Source organism: Castor canadensis, chromosome 1, assembly GCF_047511655.1.
Source record: "Castor canadensis chromosome 1, mCasCan1.hap1v2, whole genome shotgun sequence".
Taxonomy (NCBI): Eukaryota; Metazoa; Chordata; class Mammalia; order Rodentia; family Castoridae; genus Castor; species Castor canadensis.
Genome location: NC_133386.1, coordinates 55,935,811 through 55,953,115, shown reverse-complemented (window position 1 = coordinate 55,953,115; position 17,305 = coordinate 55,935,811). Strand labels below are relative to the sequence as shown.

At 39.2% G+C, this 17,305-nt stretch overlaps 1 pseudogene; it reads left to right on the top strand.

The window, feature by feature from the left end:
* Positions 1–12,239: 12,239 nt before the first annotated feature.
* On the top strand, positions 12,240–13,041 carry LOC141420901 (E2F-associated phosphoprotein pseudogene; annotated as a pseudogene).
* The last annotated feature ends 4,264 nt before the right edge of the window (positions 13,042–17,305 follow it).

Here is a 17,305-nt window from a genome sequence, read left to right as displayed (position 1 = left end):
TCTGTCACTCTATTGTCTGTTCAGTTTACTGTCGATTAGTACACTAACACTCCCTGTTTATACCTTTGAAACTCTCTTGTCTGATACCTTGTTCTGCTTTCTCCCTCTTGTCTGTATATTTGTTTTCCCCTTTTCTTTAACTTCTTGCTTTCCATCTCAGCTCACTCTTCCATTCTCAATATTACCATTGTTATTATTACAAGCTAGAAAATACTTAATTACACACAGTACAGGGACAGTAACAACACCAAGGACAATGACAGGAAGACAGAAAAAACAAGGAAACCAGTTTCCCCACAGCAAAAAATTAGTACAGGAACCAGAGGGGAATGAAGAGAACAGAAACTCAGAGCCAGACTCCAACAAAATGAAGATAAACTATGCCAAAGGACCCAATGAAGCCTACAAGAATAATTTAAAAGAAGACATACTACAAGTACTCAATGAGAATTTTATAGAGATGATACTGGATAGGGTCAACCAAAATGTACAGGAGACACTCAAGAAATTCCAAGACAATAAAAATAGAGAATTTGAAAAAGCAAAAGAAGAAATAAAGGAAACCATAGAAGCACTGTATAAACACCAAAGTGAAAGAGAGAACACAATGAATAAATGGATAAATGAACTCAGGACAAAAATAGACAACAATAAAGAAGAAAACAGCCAGGATATGGAAAACCTCAGAAAAAAGAACGAAACAGAACTGCAAAACAAAACGGAAGGCCAATCCAGCAGAATAGAACAAACAGAAGACAGAATCTCAGAACTTGAAGATGAAATGGTAATTAAAGGAAAAACTGAAGAACTATTAATTAAACAACTCAAGACCTGTGAAAAGAAAATGCAAGAACTCACTGACTCCATCAAAAGACCAAACTTGAGAATCATGGGCATCGAAGAAGGAGAAGAGGTGCAAGCGAAGGGAATGCGTAATATATTCAACAAAATAATAACGGAAAATTTCCCAAATCTAGAGAAAGATATTCCCATACAGATGCAAGAGGCCTCCAGGACACCAAACAGACCAGATCAAAATAGAACTACTCCACAACATATCATCATTAAAACAACAAGTTCAGAAACTAAGGAAAGAATATTGAAGGCTGCAAGAGAGAAAAAACAAGTAACATACAAAGGTAAACCCATCAAAATCACAGCAGACTTCTCAACAGAAACATTAAAAGCAAGAAGAGCGTGGGGTGAGATCTTCCGGGCACTGAATGAAAATAACTTCAACCCCAGGATACTCTACCCAGCAAAGCTATCATTCAAAATAGATGGAGCAATAAAAGTCTTCCATGATAAGCAGAAACTAAAACAATATGTGACCACAAAGCCACCATTACAAAAGATTCTGCAAGGGATCCTGCACACAGAAAGTGACACCCAACTTAACCATGAAAAGGCAGGCAGCACCAAACCACAGGATAAGAAAAAGCAAGACAGTAGAGAGTAACATCAAGTTAGGTACACACAATCAAACCTTCAAACAACTAAGATAACTAAATGGCAGGAATCACCACATACCTATCAGTACTAACACTTAATGTTAATGGACTTAATTCACCCATCAAAAGACACCGTTTGACAAAATGGATTAAAAAAGAAGATCCAACAATTTGTTGCTTACAGGAGACTCATCTCACCGACAGAAATAAGCATATGCTTAGGATGAAAGGCTGGAAGAAGATTTACCAAGCCAATGGCCCCCAAAAACAAGCAGGAGTAGCAATACTTATCTCTGACAAAGTAGACTTCAAACCTACATTGATCAAACGAGATAAAGAAGGACATTCCATACTAATAAAAGGGGAAATAGACCAAAAGGAAATAATAATCATCAATCTGTACGCACCTAATGTCAACGCACCCAATTTCATCAAACATACCCTGAAAGACCTAAAAGCATATATAAACGCCAACACAGTGGTTGTGGGAGACTTTAACACTCCATTATCATCAATAGATAGGTCATCCAAACAAAAACTCAATAAAGAAATCCAAGATCTAAAATATGCAATAGATCAAGTGGACCTAGTAGATGTCTACAGAACATTTCATCCAACCTCTACACAATATACATTCTTCTCAGCAGCCCATGGAACCTTCTCCAAAATAGATCATATCCTAGGGCACAAAGCAAGTCTCAGCAAATATAAGAAAATAGAAATAATACCATGCATACTATCTGACCACAATGCAGTAAAAGTAGAACTCAACAACAAAAGTAAAGACAAAAAAACATGCAAACAGCTGGAAACTAAATAACTCATTACTTAATGAAGAATGGATCATCGATGCAATAAAAGAGGAAATTAAAATGTTCCTGGAAGTCAATGAAAATGAAAACACAACCTACCGGAACCTATGGGACACAGCTAAGGCAGTCTTGAGAAGAAAGTTTATAGCCATGAGTGCATATATTAAAAAGATTGAAAGATCCCAAATCAATGACCTAATGATACATCTCAAACTCCTAGAAAAACAAGAACAAGCAAATCCCAAAACAAATAGAAGGAGAGAAATAATAAAAATAAGAGCTGAAATCAATGAAATAGAAACCAAAAAAAACCATACAAAGAATTAATGAAACAAAAAGTTGGTTCTTTGAAAAAATAAACAAGATCGATAGACCCCTGGCAAACCTGACTAAAATGAGGAGAGAAAAAACCCAAATTAGTAGAATCAGGAATGCAAAAGGGGAGATAACAACAAACACCATGGAAGTCCAGGAAATCATCAGAGACTACTTTGAGAACCTATATTCAAATAAATTTGAAAATCTAAAAGAAATGGACAGATTTCTAGATACATATGATCATCCAAAACTGAACCAAGAGGAAATTAATCACCTGAATAGACCTATAACACAAAATGAAATTGAAGCAGCAATCAAGAGTCTCCCCAAAAAGAAAAGTCCAGGACCTGATGGATTCTCTGCTGAATTCTATCAGACCTTTAAAGAAGAACTGATACCAACCCTCCTTAAACTGTTCCATGAAATAGAAAGGGAAGGAAAACTGCCAAACACATTTTATGAAGCCAGTATTACACTTATCCCAAAACCAGGCAAAGACACCTCCAAAAAGGAGAACTATAGGCCAATCTCCTTAATGAACATTGATGCAAAAATCCTCAACAAAATAATGGCAAATCAAATTCAGCAACACATCAAAAAGATTATTCACCACGACCAGGTAGGCTTCATCCCAGGGATGCAGGGGTGGTTCAACATACGAAAATCAATAAACGTAATAAACCACATTAACAGAAGCAAAGACAAAAACCACTTGATCATCTCAATAGATGCAGAAAAAGCCTTTGATAAGATCCAACATCATTTCATGATAAAAGCTCTAAGAAAACTAGGAATAGAAGGAAAGTTCCTCAACATTATAAAAGCTATATATGACAAACCTACAGCCAGCATTATACTTAACGGAGAAAAATTAAAACCATTCCCTCTAAAATCAGGAACCAGACAAGGATGCCCACTATCTCCACTCCTATTCAACATAGTACTGGAATTCCTAGCCAGAGCAATTAGGCAAGAAGAAGGAATAAAAGGAATACAAACAGGTAAAGAAACTGTCAAAATATCCCTATTTGCAGACGACATGATCCTATACCTTAAAGACCCAAAAAACTCTACTCAGAAGCTTCTAGACATCATCAATAGCTATAGCAAAGTAGCAGGATATAAAATCAACATAGAAAAATCATTAGCATTTCTATACACTAACAATGAGCAAACTGAAAAAGAATGTATGAAAACAATTCCATTTACAATAGCCTCAAAAAAAATCAAATACCTAGGTGTAAACCTAACAAAAGATGTGAAAGACCTCTACAAGGAAAACTATACACTTCTGAAGAAAGAGATTGAGGAAGACTATAGAAAGTGGAGAGATCGCCCATGCTCATGGATTGGTAGAATCAACATAGTAAAAATGTCGATACTCCCCAAAGTAATCTACATGTTTAATGCAATTCCCATCAAAATTCCAATGACATTCATCAAAGAGATTGAAAAATCTACTGTTAAATTTATATGGAAAAACAAGAGGCCACGAATAGCCAAGGCAATACTCAGTCAAAAGAACAATGCAGGAGGTATTACAATACCTGACTTCAAACTATATTACAAAGCAATAACAATAAAAACAGCATGGTACTGGCACAAAAACAGACATGAAGACCAGTGGAACAGAATAGAGGATCCAGATATGAAGCCACACAACTATGAGCAACTTATCTTTGACAAAGGAGCTAAAAATATATGATGGAGAAATAGCAGCCTCTTCAACAAAAACTGCTGGGAAAACTGGTTAGCAGTCTGCAAAAAACTGAAACTAGATCCATGTATATCACCCTATACCAAGATTAACTCAAAATGGATCAAGGATCTTAATATCAGACCCCAAACTCTTAAGTTGATACAAGAAAGAGTAGGAAATACTCTGGAGTTAGTAGGTATAGGTAAGAACTTTCTCAATGAAACCCCAGCAGCACAGCAACTAAGAGATAGCATAGACAAATGGGACCTCATAAAACTAAAAAGCTTCTGTTCATCAAAAGAAATGGTCTCTAAACTGAAGAGAACACCCACAGAGTGGGAGAAAATATTTGCCAATTATACATCAGACAAAGGACTGATAACCAGAATATACAGGGAACTTAAAAAACTAAATTCTCCCAAAACTAATGAACCAATAAAGAAATGGGCATGTGAACTAAACAGAACTTTCTCAAAAGAAGAAATTCAAATGGCCAGAAAACACATGAAAAAATGCTCACCATCTCTAGCAATAAAGGAAATGCAAATTAAAACCACACTAAGATTCCACCTCACCCCTGTTAGAATAGCCATCATCAGCAACACCACCAACAACAGGTGTTGGCGAGGATGCGGGGAAAAAGGAACCCTCTTACACTGTTGGTGGGAATGTAGACTAGTACAACCACTCTGGAAAAAAATTTGGAGGCTACTTAAAAATCTGGACATCGATCTACCATTTGATCCAGCAATACCACTCTTGGAGATATACCCAAAAGACTGTTACTCCAGAGGCACCTGCACATCCATGTTTATTGCGGCACTATTCACAATAGCCAAGTTATGGAAACAGCCAAGATGCCCCACCACTGACGAATGGATTAAGAAAATGTGGTATCTATACACAATGGAATTTTATGCAGCCATGAAGAAGAACGAAATGTTATCATTCGCTGGTAAATGGATGGAATTGGAGAACATCATTCTGAGTGAGGTTAGCCTGGCTCAAAAAACCAAAAATCGTATGTTCTCCCTCATATGTGGACATTAGATCAAGGGCAAACACAACAAGGGGATTTGACTATGAGCACATGATAAAAGCGAGAGCACACAAGGGAGGGGTGAGGATAGGTAAGACACCTAAAAAACTAGCTGGCATTTGTTGCCCTTAATGCAGAGAAACTAAAGCAGATACCTTAAAGCAACTGAGGCCAATAGGAAAAGGGGACCAGGTACTAGAGAAAAGGTTAGACCAAAAAGAATTAACCTAGAAGGTAACACCCACGCACAGGAAATCAATGTGAGTCAATGCCCTGTATAGCTATCTTTATCTCAACCAGCAAAACCCCTTGTTCCTTCCTATTATTGCTTATACTCTCTCTACAACAAAATTAGAGATAAGGGCAAAATAGTTTCTGCTGGGTATTGAGGGGGGGAGCGGGAGGGGGTGGAGTGAGTGGTAAGGGAGGGGGTGGGGGCAGGGGGGAGAAATAAACCAAGCCTTGTATGCACATATGAATAATAAAAGAAAAATGAAAAAAAAAAATAAATGAACTATATTCAACCTCTCAAAAAAAAAAAAAAAAAGAGTCATTAGGTTATCAGATCAACTGCAGCCAGCCTTATTGCAGTGCTTGTGCTCAAGTAATTATTATTGTATGTAATGACTCCAAAGCACAAGAGTAGTGGTGTTGGCAAATTGGATATGCCAAAGAGCAGCCATAAATTATTTCCTTTAAGTGAAAAGGTGAAAGAACAGTAAGATATTTTGAGGGACTGCAGATATAGCTTAGTGGCAGAACACTTGCCTTGCATGCACAAGGCCCTGGGTTCCATTCTCAATACAGCAAAGAAAGAAGATATTTGTGTGTGTGTGTCCATGTGGACTGGAGTTTGAACTCAGGGCCTACACCTTGAGCCACTTCATCGGTCAGGTTTTTCAAGATAGGGTCTCCTATTTGCCTGGGCTGGCTTTGTACCACGATCCTACTGATCTCTGCCTCCTGAGTGGCTAGGATCACAGGCATAAGTCACTGGCACCTGGAGAAGATATTTTGAGAGAAAGAGACAACATTCATATAACTTTTATTACAGTATATTGTTATAATTGTTTTATTTTATTAGTTGTTAATCTCTTACTGTGTTTAGTTTTTAAACTTTAACACATCTATGTTTATGAAGGAAAAAATAGAGTATATACAATGTTTGATGCTATCAATGGTTTCAGACATACACTGAGACTCTAAATGTATCCCCCAGATAAGAGGGACTACACTACATTCATAACTATTATTCCTTTACATTCTAGTTTTTCATCCTATAAATTAGTATTATTTGAAAAATCATTTTATGGTAGTACTGGTTTGAACTCAGGGCCTCATACTTGCTGGGCAGGCTCTCTAATACTTGAGCCATCCCACTAACCTTAAAAATAATTTTTGAATCAGATTATTTAACTGTTCTGATATGAATTTTTTTCTATAAAGAGCTGTTATTAAAAAATAAGACAGGCTGGGCATAGTGGCTCACACCAGTAATCCTAGCTACTTGGGTGGTGGAGATCAGGAGGATTGTGGCTGGAGGCCAGCATGGGCAAAAAGTTAGCAAGACCCCATCTCAGGTACAGTGGTGCATACCTGTTATCTCAGCTACATGGGAAGCAAAAATAGGAGGATTGGACTAGGGAGTGGTTCAAGTGGTAGAACACCTGCCGAACAAGCATGAGGCCCTGAGTTTAAAACCCAGTAACATCCAGGCACTGGTGGCTCACACCTATCATGATATCTACTTGGGAGGCTGAGATTGGAAGGATCACGGTTCAAGACCAGCTAGGGCAGATGGTTTCTGAGACCCCACCTTCTATATAACCAGAGCAAAATGGACTGGAGTTGTGATTCAAGTGATAGAGTGACTGCTTTGTAAGCATCTACTTTGCAAGTATGAAGTCCTGAGTTAAAACCCCATCCCACAAAAAAAAAAAAAAAAAACCAAACAGCCAGGCATTGAAGCACCTGTCTGTAATTCCAGTATTCAGGAGATGGGAGGCAGGAGGATCAAGAGTTCAAGGCCAGCCTGGGCTACATGGTAAGACCCTGTCTCAAAACAAAACAAAAAAAAGTAAGACAAATTAGTTTATCAATCTGTTTTCTCAGTGAATATAAAAAGAGAAGAGAATGATAAAGTGTAAAACTTAAGCATGTCTTTAAAAAAAAAAGTCATCTGTAAAACAGCAAAATAAGACCTTGCAATAATATGTTGTTGTCACCAGGTGTCACAGTTTGGCCAGTGAACAGCACCTTAGCCATATGACAGTGTTCACCAGTAGGAAACCTCTGGTTATTTTAAGATCTCTTGTCTTGAGATGTCCTGAAATTAATTATAAGTGCCAAAGGATGGAGGAGAAAAGAAGGAAATTAATTAGTCCACAGCAATTGGTAAAACCAAGAAAAAAATCGTTTATGTTGGAACCTTGACTTAAATCCTACCACCATCAGGGTCCTGTTTGTGTACAAACTTTCCACACTGTTAACACCAGACAATCCAGAGCAGCAAGTACTTCTCCCTAAAGCATTATCTCCTCACAGTGACCCCACGACCCTCTTAGCTGTAGTCCCTATAGACAGGTTCACTGTAAACTGATGTCTTCCCCACATTTTCCATTGTAACAGTCTCTATTTTTTTTTAGGTCCAGTGGACATTTTCCAACTTCTACCAAGCCTTGCTACAGGTAGTTTGTAGAAACTTGTCCCAGGACCTGATCCCTTTTCTGGCTAACATCTATAACAATGTGATCCCTTGGTCTCAAGAGGTTTGGCTTAACCCTTCTTTAAGCCTGCACTTCTCCACTTTCCTCAGTGTAAAATGAGAGTAATGATAGCATCTGCCTCATTAGGATTGCCTCGATAGCACGTGTAAGGATACACTGGGAGATGCACACAAACTATTTAGCACAGTGCTTGGCACATAGTGAGTGCTCAGTAAATGGGTACTGTGGGTTTTGTTATTTTTGGCAGTATTAGGGTTTGAACTCAAGACCTCACACTTGCTAGGCAGGTGATCCCGCTTTTGAGCCATTCGGTCAGCCCATGTGTGTGTGTGTGTGTGTGTGTGTGTGTGTGTGTGTGTGTGTGTGTGTGTGTGTGTGTGTGTTGGGTATTTTTGAGACAGAACTATTTCCCCAGGCCGGCATCGAATCATGATCCTCTTGATGTCTGCCTCTTGAGGAGCTAGGATTACAGGCATGAGCCACTGGTCCCTGGCAGCACTGTGGTTTTTGTGCCTTTTGTTAGCCTCTGCACCTCTCCTGCCCTGAATCAATCCATTTTACAACCTGCTGCCACAGTGGTCTTCTTTAGCACACTTCTTATTCAGGCCCTGTTCTGGTTTTTTGTTTTTAATAAAAAAAACAAATCCTTACAGCCTACAGAACAAAATCCAAATTTCTTTCTTTTTTCAGTACTGAGGCTTGAACTCAAGGCCTCCACCTTGAGCCACTCCACCAGTCCTTTTTTTTTTATTATTTTTTTGAAATATGGTCTCACAAACTATTTGCCTGGGCTGGCTTTGAACCATGATCCTCCTGATCTGTGCCTTGAGATTACAAACATGAGTCACTGGCACCAGGATCTTTTTTTCTTTCTTTTCTTTTTTTTTTTGGTACTGGGGTTTGAACTCAGGGCCTCGCACTTACTAGGCAGGTGCTCTACCACTTGAATCACTCCTCCAGCTCCCAAATTTCCTGATTTAACTCTAATTTGGCTTTCCATCTTCATTTCCCATCATCTGTCTGGCTCCCTGGTCTCTCCCTGGGCTACCCTGTTCTGCTGGAAATGCCCGCTCTCCTGAGCTATAGGGACTACCTTGAAATTCAAGTTGTACTTTTGCCTTGGACTTGCTTACACTCCTAACTGGGAAACAACGTGACTCAAGAGATTTAGCAATGATACAAGATGGGAGGGTGCATATGGTGCAAATACTGTGTACACATACATACATGTAAATGGAAAACTGAGACCTGTTGAAACTGTTCCAGGAATGGGGGGAGGGGAGAGTAAAGGAGAAAGATGGAGGGGGTGAATTCAATTATGATATATTGTAAAAACTTTCGTAAATGTCACAGTGTACCCCTACCCCGCACAATAAAAAACTTCAAAAGAAGCAGAAGCTGTGCCTGAAGTACAGCTGCTCTACCACTGCACTACATCCCAAACCTGAAATAGCACTTTTTACAAAGCATTTCTTTTCACAGCTATTAGTCGTTGCTGTATTATATATATATATAAACTATATGTTATATGTATCAAACCCCATAGTTCCATAGATTATTTTTCAAGGCATAATTCGTATTTTTAGGTTATTATATCCTAAACTTAAAAGAAGGGGCATTGTGGCCCATTCCTGTAATCTAGCACTCAGGAAGATGAGACATGAGAATCTTGAGTTTGAGGTCACCTGGGCTATATAGCAAATTCAACACCAGCCTGGGCTACATAGTGTGACCCTGCAGAGAGGGGGGTGGAGAGGTAGAGAGAGAGAGGGGAGGGGGAGAATGTAGTTTATCTTTTTTTTTTTTAGAGTAGTTGTATATTCATAGGAAAATTGAATGGGAAACAGTTTCCATTTCTTCCTGTGAGTTGAAGTTCTCTGAAGAAGCTGCATCTATAATTAAAGATCCTGCAGAAGACTTGACCTTGACTGAGTGCAGCATTGTGATTGAGGAGAGATGGAATGTTGTTCGTCAGAGCTGAAATTACCTTGGGTTATCTGTAACCCCTTTTCATAGTCATCGCTATGAACTTCTGTATCTATTACCTCTGTAATATTTTCTAGCTTGACACACCTCTACCATTCACCAATTCTAAGGCTAAGAATGTGATGAAAACAACTTATAAACACAGTTGTGCATTCTTTTAATCCCAGCATTTAGGCAGCTGAGAAAGGAGGATTACAAGTCCCAGGCCAACCTGGGTTACGCAGTGAGTTTCAGGCCAGCCTGGGCTTCCTAACGAGACCCAGTCTGGAAAAGAAAAAAAAATGGTATCATCTAAACTCTATAGATCCTATACATTTCTCCACCTTGCTATAGCTTGCCTACCTGATGACCTCACCTATTTATTTTGTAAACACACTGATTCATGACTTTCTTTTCTGTTACTATAAAGGTTCATGTCACCTTTTCCATGATGGAACATGTCAGTCAGGATAGCTTGAATCTGTGTTCCCAGGCCATGGTCACTCATGGCCTAGAATAAACCAGTCTCTTATTTCCTTACAGCAGAGTTGGTATTTTATGTCGACACTTCCCATGTAACCACACCCACTATTGACATCTTCTATAGTGTGATACATTTATTACAAACAGTGAACCCTACTGAAGGTTCATTCACAACAATGCACCTGATTGGCATCATCCAGGATCCCTAGCTTATGTTACAGTTCACTGTCGTATACATGCTCTAGATTCAGGCAAATATGTAAAGCATGCATCTTCTCATTCTAGTATCATGCAAAATGTGTGATGTTAAAACTATACCCTGAAGCCTTTTCAGGCTGGCTCCTTTCACTTAGTAATATCCATTTCAATTTCCTCCCTGTGTTTTTAGAGAGCTACATGGGGTGTTTATTTTGTTTTATGTTTTGAAACAGGTATGGCTATGCTGCCCTGGCTGGTTTCCAAACTCCTAGGCCCAAGTGATCTCCCTGCCTCAGCCTCCTGAGTAACTCACACTATAGGCATGAACCACCATGCTGGGCTGTAGCAATGTGTTTTTTAAATAAAATACTTAAAATGAGATTCATATTTAACTACATAGAGCAGACTATCTAAATGATTTTTCTTTTACTTTCAAATGTACTAATTACATTTTAATAGAGACTTTTTCCAATTACTGTTGTGCTGAGGGCTTTTCTGGGGGACAATTTGCCACAGATATTGTCAAAATTGGCAGAGATGGCATGCTCCCCAAAGCTGTCTTCTTTAAAGACAAACATGGTTTGAAACACCTAATTTTCTTTTTAATTCAAGCATTCAGTTTACTTTTTTAAAAAGCTATCATGAAATAATTGCTAAATTTTTGAAAAGCCTGTTTTAGTAATCTTTATCTTTTCCCAAGGCCTTCTCCTGGATCTGATGCCCCAACCAGCCCTTAACTCATTATCTTCCTCCGTTATCAGTATCACTGCCACACACATGTCATAGTTTCTCTAGACACTGTACCTGAAACACTATAGCCACTACTGTGTTTCTCAGATCTACTTGTTACCTTGGGCTCCAAAGGACTGTTATGATTTTAGCCACTGAGAGAGAAGAGAAAGGTACAGGTAAGACAGGCAAGGAGGAGGGATATTGACTAAAACCAGGGAAGAGACAATCAAGTTTGTGCTTGAAGTGTTGTGAGTTAGAACACTTTGTCACCTTGACACTATTTATTTAATAAATACATAGTGTATTTATCAGCTTCCCAGAACTGTAACAAAAAACCTGAGATAACTAACTCGCAAAGAGAAAAGGTTTATTTTTGCCTTACAAAAATAACCACTCCATGATTGATTGGTCTTTTTGCTTTGCATTTGGCAGAGTGAAACCCCTCACTGCATGGCCAGGAAGCAAAAAACAGAGAAAGAAAGAAGAAGTGGGATTCTACAATTTCCTTAAACTGTATGGACCCAGTGATCTGAAGACTTCCCCAAAGGGCCCCACCTCTTAAAGTTTGGGAATTTCCATCACTAACCAAAAACTCCAAGCTGGGGACCGAGCCTTTAATACAGGGACCCAAGTCCTCCCAGGGTTCAGACTGAGACCCGGCCTTCGGCAGCCTCTGCTCCTTGCGCCTTCCCAGCTGATGCAGACCTTGGGCCCAGAGGTTCAGGCACCTGTCACACCCACCTGTTGCTTGTGGGTAGCCAAGGACCATTCCCTGTGGAGTTACACAGCCCCTGGGAAGGCAGAGCTGACCCCAAAATGGGGAAGAGGGATAGTTCAGAGTCACAGGAGCCACGCAAAAATCTTCAAAGACTACGAGAGAATTCTGCCTCTACAGCTTACTTGCAGTGTGACCAAAGCTCTGAAAGTGAAGTGGACTTACTTTTCCATGGAACTCCTGCCCCAAAACAATGTCTTACTGAACAAAATGAACCAGCTCATGAAGATAAATTTGTAAAAGAAATTAAATTCCGCCATAAAAACAATGAAAGACAAGTAATCCTCTCTGGGAACAGGAAACAAGAAAGTTGGAATAGCTCCAACAAAGTACTATGATGGTATGTATTTTCTTTCTGAACCTGAGGACAAAGACAAGTTAGCACAGGTGACCAAGGAAAAAAGAAACGGCACAGGATTCCAACAAGTGATTTGATTCTGAAAAAGAACAGATTAGGCCTGAGGTGATCACAGTTTTTGACTGCAGAGGCCACACTGACAACAGTTTGTTCATGCAAACAGTGATGCTGTCTTGACTGCAAAGGCACAAATCTTCCAGAACTCAATGTAGAGTAATGCTTGTGATGGATTGTTCTGTCAACAAAGAGGAGGTTCTTCGATGGACAAACTCAGAGAACAGGAAGAAAAGGCAGAACACTAAGAAGATGAGGTCTATCCTGATCCTGCAGAGCAGTGGTGGGAATCTGTCTCCCAGTCATGTGCACAGAATGCTTCTCTGAAGTGACCATCTGCTACAAGGATAAAGTCTTCCTTTTTTTTTTTCAACGTTTTAGCAAGCCATTCCCAAACAACACAGTATCAGAAGGCCCAATGCTGTGTATAAGGAAAAGAGAAATATATTTTCCCCCTGCATGTTAAGTGACATTGAGTTGTTATTTGAAGAAGCAATATTTTACCTTTATGAAGGAGAATGATTATCAATCTTCGTTTCTTCCCTCCTTTTTTTTCCTTCAAGTTTTCCAATGCCGATAGGGCTAATTGTTCATTCCCCTTTTGATGGGTATTTGGAAACTGTGGGGTTTGTATTTATTAAAGCTCCTTGGAATTTTAACAAAACCTGCCCTTTTTTGAGGGGTGGGGGACAGTAGTTCAAGGATTTGAACCTTGCCCTTGGTAGGCAGGCACTCTACTATTTGAGTCATGCCTCCAGCCCAAACCTACCCTTTTTAAACACGATTCTTTCATGTTCTGCATACTAGAAGTATTTTGTTATTTATGTTGCTCTTGGGTTTTGTTTTTCTTATTTTGAAAAGTTTTAGAGATTTTTGTTTGGTTTTGTTCTCTTTTTAATTTTCTTGTTTCTTTTCAGTTTTTCCTGGATTGAACCAGGAAGCTCTGTACCATTGAGCTATATCTCGGATCCTTGAATATTTACCCTCATCGCTGCTTTGAAATTACAGTAGTTACTGGGCCTGCTGTAAGGCCATATTATTTATTTCATTAAAGAAATGTATGAAAATTTAAACTTGTCTTAATATTTCATACTCAAATATTAGTATAATAGAGTCTTTGTAATAATACATATGCTGATGCTTTTAAATACTTATTTAAAGAAAGTCTCCAAAGCATGCACGTTGGTGCATATCTGTAATCACAGCTACTTGACAGCCAGAGGCAGGAGGATCACAAGTTCAAGGCCAGCCCAGGCAAAGTAAGTGAGAACTTGTATCAAAAAAAAAATATATATATATATATATATACAGTTAGGCACCCATGGCTCATGCCTGCAATCCTAGCTACTTGAGAAGCTGAGATTTGGAGGATCGAGTTTCAAGGGCAACCCTGGCAAATAGTTCACAAGACCCCCATCTCCAAAATAACCAGAGCAAAATGGACTGGAAGTGAGACTCAAGTGGTAGAGTGCTTGCTTTGCAAGTGTGAAGCCCTGAGTTCAAACCCCAGTCTCACACAAAAAACATAAATAAATAAATAAAAATAAAAGGGCTGGGGCATGGCTCAGAGTGCTTGCTTAGCAAGTGTAAGGCCCTGCATTCAAACCCTAGCACAGTGTGGGAGGCAAAAAAAAAAAGAAAGAAAGAAAACAACTCAAAGTCTAATAAGCAAAAAAAAAAAAAAAAGAAAAGAAAGAAAGAAAAAGGCTCCATAGGCTTCACCAGACTGCCTAAGAGATCCATTGTAAATAATAATAATAATAATATTAATAATAAAGAATTTAGCCAGGCATGGGTGTCTCATGCCTGTAATTAAGCCCTGAGTTCAAACCCCAGTGTCATCAAAAAAAAAAAAAAAAAAAAGAAAGAGAGAGAGAAAAAATTCTAGCTACATGGGAGTTGAGATAGGGAGGATCATGGTTCATGGCCAGTCCAGGCAAATAGATCGCAAGACCCTTTCTCCAAGATAACCAGAGCCAACTGGACTGGAGGCGTGATGCAAGTGGTAGAGCACCTGAATCCCTGTCCCAGCAAAAAAAAAAATTTTAAGAATGAAAAAAAAGAACCTCTGCTCTAGGCAGAGAAGACAGAATATGCAAAGACACACATGTATAAAAATGAGAACTTGTTCAAGAATTTAGTTACCACTGCTATTTTTTCCTTCTCCTGACTCTAAATTCTGCCCATTCTGTCCTCTTACTCTCTCACTGTTGGGATACCTCTCCTACTTAGGACACCTGTCAGTCTGTCCCTCTTCCAATCCACTTTCCACACATCCCCCAGAATGCCCTATGTACAATGCCAAGATAATTGTTTCCTCTCTTACTCAAGTTGAAGGTGGCAAAGAGAGGCAGATGTGCTTGGCTTTCATGGCCCCCTCTCCCTGCAGTTCCCATGGTGCTCTGTCAAGCATTCTTGGATCCCTAGGATGCAATTTGAAAGCTTCTGGCCTAGAAGGGCAAGTGTAACATTGACCATCCTCCTGGGACATTCCACAGTGCTCCACCTTCATTCCTGTGCTCCTGGGACTTCTCATATCCAGGAAAGGAGAAGAAGGAAGGGGGGAGTTTGAGAGGTCTCATCAGTGAACCCTAGAGACTGATTGGATTCAGGGAGTGCGTTTGTGAGTGGGGCTGAAAGATTAGTTAGTTTTCATGCTGTTAACCAAGATCAAGCAAAGAAAAACCTGGAGTTACCCCACTCACAACACCAAATGCTGGTAAGTTGTGGGGAGCAAGAGCTCTCCTTCATTGACAGCGGGATACAAAGGGGACAGCCTCTTTGGAGGACAGCCCAGTAGTTTTCTTTGCAAACTAAACATGACCTTCTCATGGCCCAACACTCATGCTCCTTGATAGCTAACCAAAGGAGTTGCAAACTTGTGTCCACACAAAATCTTGCACATCACTTAAGGCGTGGCTCAAGCAGTAAGTGTGCCTGCCTAGCAAGCAAGAGACCCTGAGTTCAAATCCCAGTGCTGCCAGAAAAATACTTGCACATAAATTTTTGTAACAGTTTTATTCTTAATTGCCAAAACTTGGACAAAACCAAGATGTCTTCAGTGGGTGAATGGAGAATGCAAATGTGATTTATGCAGATGATGGGATGTTATGCAGTGCTAAAAAGAGATGCCTCTGAAAGACAAATGCCACACGATTTCTCTCATGTGTGGAATCTAGAGCTAAAGAAAAATAATGAACATAAACAGGTGACTATTTGGTGGTGGTGGGGGGATCAGAGGGAGATGGGAGGGAGGAAAGAAGGAAGGAGAATATAATGGAAGTATATTGTATGCATGTATGAAAAGGTCATAATGAAACCCATTTTTTTAAAAATTTCATCACTGAAATGGAAAAATCACTCCTAAAATCCATATGGAAGCATGAAAGCCACCAAAATAGCAACAGTAATCCTGAGCAAAAAAGAGCAGTGCTGGAGGCATCACAATACCTGACTTCAAATTATACTACAAAGCTATAGTAACAGAAACAGCATGGTACAGGCACAAAAAAAACAGACACAAAGACCGATGGAATAGAATAGAAGATCCAGAAATAAAACTATACAGCTATGGCCATCTGATCTTTGACAAAGGAACCAAAAACATACATTGGAGAAAATACAGCCTCCTTAACAAACAGTACTGAGAAAACCGGTTATCTACATGCACAAGACTGAAACTAGACCCTCATCTCTCACCCTGTACAAAAATCACCTCCAAATGGATCAAATATCTTAATGTAAGACCTCAAACTTTGAAACTGCTTCAGAAAAAAATGGGAAAACTCTGGAAGATAAAGGCACAGATAATTATTTTTCTGGATTGGACTCAAATTGCCCAGGAAATGATTGAGAAATGGGACAGAATCAACTTAAAAACTTGCCAGGCGCCAGTGGCTTACATCTGTATTCCTAGCTACTCAGGAGGCAGAGATCAGAAAGATTGTGTTTTGAAGGCAGCCCAGGCAGATAGTTCCATGAGAAAACACTGTTCACAAAAAGGGGCTAGTGGAGTGGCTCAAGGTGTAGGTCCTGAGTTTAAGCCCCCCAAAACAAAAACAAAACAAAAAACAACTTTCTGCATGTCCAAAGAAACTATTGCCAGAGTCAAGAGACAACCCACAGAATGGGAAAAAAATCTGCACCAGCTATTCACCAAATCAAGAGTTAATATTCAGAATATATGAAGAGCTCAACCAATTAACAAGTGGCAAATGAATTGAACACAGTTCTCAGAAGAAGAAGCACAAAAGGCTAAAAACACGTGGAGAAGCACTCAACATCCTTAGCTATAAAAGTAATGCAAATTACTTTTATAGTAATTCAAAGTATTTTTGGTTTGGGTACATTTTTCATCTAAAGTACTGTGGTAAGGTTTTGCAAAACGGAGAATGGATATTGGGTGAATAACTAGCTATGTCTAATACATTACCTCATTAATTTTTCTTTTAGAAATGATAATGTGTCCAAGATCTGGTCCTATGGGCTTGATCCTGGCATCCCATAATTTAGGTAATAGGTACAATATAGCCAATGTTAAGTCAGTAGAAGAAAATAAGTTATACTAGTTTTAAAATTAAGTTGCCACGCCATTTAGTCAGAGCAATTAATCTTCATTGACAGAAATTTCTCTGAATACTAAACAAAGAAACTATTGGACTTGATTATCCCATAGATAAATTACCCATAGCTACT